Source organism: Ylistrum balloti, unplaced genomic scaffold (assembly GCF_031769215.1).
Source record: "Ylistrum balloti isolate Yb309-2 unplaced genomic scaffold, AGI_CSIRO_Ybal_v1 Utg370908, whole genome shotgun sequence".
NCBI lineage: Eukaryota > Metazoa > Mollusca > Bivalvia > Pectinida > Pectinidae > Ylistrum > Ylistrum balloti.
Window position 1 is genome coordinate 15,881 of NW_026782515.1, and position 4,626 is coordinate 20,506.

Genomic DNA, 4,626 nt, shown 5'->3' on the forward strand with positions numbered 1-4,626 from the left:
ATAGGCCCGGAGTATCCCTATCAGGGTTCGGTTAAAACGTTCCACCATACCATCCCCACTGGGGTGGTATGGTGTGGTTCTGGTCTTCCGAATTCCCAATAGTTTACAAACCTCCTGGAACAGTCTGGATTCAAAATTTGGTCCCTGATCTGAATGTAATTCCCGTGGGATCCCAAACCTGGAGAAAAATTTACCAATCAAAACCTCGGCTACAGATTTTGCCTCTTGGTTGGGCAAGGGGTAGGCCTCTTTCCATTTTGAATAGTAGTCCCCGACCACCAAAATGTACCTATTGTTCCTTTCGGTAAGGGGGAATGGCCCCAAAAGATCTATCGCCACCCTCTCCATAGGTTCACTGGCACCCATATTCACCAGGGGGGCCCTGGGGGTCTGAACAGGATTTTTCGCTGCCCCACACACGAAACAGGACTTAACCCAATGCTGGACATCCCGCCGCATTCCACTCCAATAAAACCTCTGGAGTAATTTTGCTAAAGTTCTACGCGTGCCAAAATGTCCGCCAGAAGGCGCATCGTGAGCTTGTTTGAGCACTTCAGGCACCCATTCCCGGGGTACGATCAGTAAGGGAGCTGTGTCCCTTGTTTTAGGGTCATACCATTTACGGTACAGGAGGTTGTTGCAAAGTTGTAATTGTTCCCATTGACTCACATACACACGGACCTGGGTGCTCAGCCCATCTAAGCCAGAACCCCCAGGCCTCGCGGCATGTTCCTGTAGCAGTTTTATTACTGGGCCCAGTGTGGGGTCTGCACTTTGTGCTTGTTGAACCTCCGCCCGTGACCACTGACCAAAGGTCAAGCTCGAACAAGTGCCCGGAAGTCTGCTCAACGCGTCGGCATTCAGATGTTTAGTTCCACTGCGATGTTCGATTTTGAATTGAAACGCGCTGAGATATTCCAGCCATCGGGCCACCTGACCCTCGGGTTGTTTAAATGAGGTAAGCCATTTCAAGGAGGCATGGTCGGTCCTAAGTGTGAACTCCCGCCCGTACAAATAATGCCGGAAGTGTTTTACAGCTTTGATTACAGCCAATAGTTCTAACCGGGTGGTGCTGTACTTTCTCTCAGCTGGGGAGTGAGTTGTACTAAAGTATGCCAAAACCTTTTCCTGTCCGTTCTGAATTTGGGACAATACCGCCCCACAGCCATGCTGGCTAGCATCAGTGTCTAAAATAAAGGGACGTTCAAAATTTGGGTAAGCTAAAACAGCGGACTCTTGTAATGCACGTTTCAGTTGCTCAAAAGCTTTTTGACACTCAGGTCCCCAGCTGAACTTTACATTCTTCTTGGTAAGATCAAACAAAGCTACAGCTACCTCTGAAAAATTTAGTACAAACTTCCTGTAGTAGGAACACAGTCCCAGGAAACTTCTCACCTCGGTCACATTGGAAGGTACAGGCCAATCTCTTACCTTTTTAACTTTTTCAGGGTCGGATTTCACCCCCTCAGCACATACAATAAAACCCAAATACAACACTTCTGTCTTGAACAGTTTACATTTCTGTGGTTTAAGTTTCAGCCCAGCTACATTGAGACAATCCAATACCTGTTGGAGTCTCTCGATATGTTGCTCAAAACTATTAGAATAGACGATGATATCGTCCAGATAAACGAGGCAAATCTTCCAATGTAATCCGGAGAGAACTCTCTCCATCAAGCGCTCGAAGGACGCGGGGGCGTTACATAGGCCAAAGGGGAGGACATTGAAATGGTAGAGCCCCGAGCCAGTAGTGAATGCAGTTTTCTCTTTTGCCCCCTCTGCCAACCCCAACTGCCAATAACCCGAGGCCAAATCTAAGGTAGAAAAATAGGTTGACCCATTCAGCGCATCTAGACTGTCGTCAATACGTGGTAAGGGGTATGCGTCCTTACGCGTGACTAAGTTAAGTTTACGGTAGTCGACACAAAAACGCATGGTACCGTCCTTTTTTTGTACTAGCACTAGGGGGGATGCCCAAGGACTGTCCGACGGCTCTATTATTCCCTGTGTCAACATGTCATCTACCTGTCTCTCCACCTCCTCATGTTTATGTATGGGCAAACGATAAGCTCTCTGTTTTATGGGGAGAGCGTCCCCCGTGTCAATGTCATGAAGGTAGCGATCACAACGCCCCAGGACTTTGTCATCTTTCATGAAGACTCTATGGTTCGCCCTAAGAAATTCCTCCACCCTAACACGTTTACCCTCGTCCAGCCCAATCTTCGTCTCCGCTATTAATTGGTCCAACAGGGAGTCTGATTCTAACGGACTATCTATGCCCGTGACACTTGAAACTGTAGGGTGCAAAAGGCCTAGCATTGTACCCTTTTGTACAACAACGACCTCATCTCCTGGGTTCAGTATCCTAATGGGTACCTCTCGGTTACCGTTGCATTTCACCAATGACCTAGCCAAAATAAAATCGGGGTACCCCGTGCCTTCAGTCCGTACGGTCCGAGGCTCTACAAGCCCTTCTGTAACCCCGGGGTCAGCCCTACCCGCTACTCCTGTAATAATTACCTCTTGTCTAGGTAACACAGTATAATCACCTATAGCGGTTACTCTACACACCCTGGGCCTAGCACCAGTGGTGGCCACCTGCTGTACCGTGCCAAATGTCACTGTACGATTCACTACGTCAATATTTGCTCTAAATTTAGTCAAAAAGTCCATCCCTAACAAGCCCTCCTCTGGGGACTCTGCCACCAGCATAGTGTGAGGGTATGCTTCCTCCCCGATACAAACAAGCACTCTACAGCACCCTGCTATTCGCAATCTATCCCCACTCGCCGTAGTAAATGTCTGCTTAATAGGTTCTAGCTCGGGTAGTCTCCCTGCAAAAACTTTGTGAAAGGTCTCTGTATTTAATGTGGAGATGTCTGACCCGGTATCAACCAAAAATTTAACTCCATAGGCGGAGCCACCTACTTCCTGGCTCCCCACCCCTGCCTCCAAAAACATAACTCCCCCTTGGGCCCCCGCGTCCCTCGGCCAAGATGGGACCCTCACCTTGGCCTCGTTTAGTTTAAAGGACAATCTCGACGCATATGTCCCCACTCATTACACCTGAAGCACTGAGGCCCCCTCTGAGCCTGGCCATAGTAATTTCCCTGACGGGGGGGTGGCGGATCTCCCCTACGATAATCCCTATCCCTATTAAATCGGGCCTGCAACGCCTCTATCTTCTTAACAAGAGTGGCTATTTGTTCTTGCTCGGAGGTCCGAGCCTCCTCCCTCTCTACAACGGGGGATTCTGTTAAGCTATCCCCCCCCCCCCCCCCCCCGCTTGGGGTATCCTAGCAGACCCGCCTATCCGATCATAGCTCTCCTCATCAAGGGCCATACGAACGGCCTCTGCTAAACTGGAAGGCTTATTCCTTCTTAGCTGTTTCTGGACCTCCCGATTGTCCAGTGCATCAATAAAATGTTGGATCTCAATAATACTCCGCGTCTCCTGATCAGAGTCTGGATAGGCCCGAGCTGCTATCCTTTGGATATACCCAGCCAACTCGGATAATGACTCCCCCTTCTTCCTAGTTTTTCCCCGAAGCTGGGCCCAGTACACACCCACATCCCTCTCGGGGTCAAATCTGGATTTAAGTGCCGACGTCACACTTTTATAGTCTAAGCGCTCTGTGGGGGTTAGATCACTATATACCCTAAGGGCCGTACCCTTGAGTTTCACAGCCAGGAATTGGCAAGCTTGAGCCTCTGTCCAAGCGTTAATGGTCTTGCAAGCCTCAAAGTGTGTAAACCAATCTTTATAACTACCCTGGCCATTATAAGCTTCCGGGACAACTATGGGTTTGGGCAGGGGAACTAACTGGGGCGACTGGGGCTGAGTCGCCTGCGAAGGGGCTGCCCCGGGTCTTGATCTAGGGGTCGAGCCAGCAAGGGGTGTACTAAACCTAATCCTTGAAGGACTCCAGCTAGAGGGCTCCCTATTCGTACCTTGGCCTAGGCCGCGAGGGGACCCCGTATCTTGGGCGGCCTCCCCAATTTTGCCATCGCCCACCCCTTCCCTATCACGAGCCGGCCGCCTTCCACGCGTTTCGCTCCTACACAACAGCTCATCTAATCTTTGGCGCATTGATTCTATCTGTAGTCCGTAGTCCGGAATATCAAAATTAAACTCACCGCCCTCCGCCATCATTGCCAGCACTTAATGACTAAGTTTTTAATAGAAGTAGTTATCAAACAGTCGAACCAATTTCAGATAGAATTATTTATAACTTATCTTGACCTTTAAACCTTAATTTTCCCTATACTCCTAATGGTATCTTTTTAGCACCGGTCCCGCCGGAGGTTCCAATTGTAACGAACGACGTCTCGCGACCCGCTAGTGGCCGCACCGCGGACGTCACCTCTGTAGTTACAATAATAAAAGTGCCCAATGGGTTCGACTGCCGCTTTCGCTTGCAGATTTCACAAACAAATTTCGACCAAGTACTGGCAATAATGACGAGAAGAATTAAACAGATTCAACAATTTATTATATATTTTACAAGAGTAAAGTTTAGCATGAAAGACATTTAACCGGCTCAGTGAGTGTTTTTAATTAACCCTAACAATGTACAGAAGCCACCTGAAATAAACAAACTTTTACCTAAACTAACTACCAGGCAG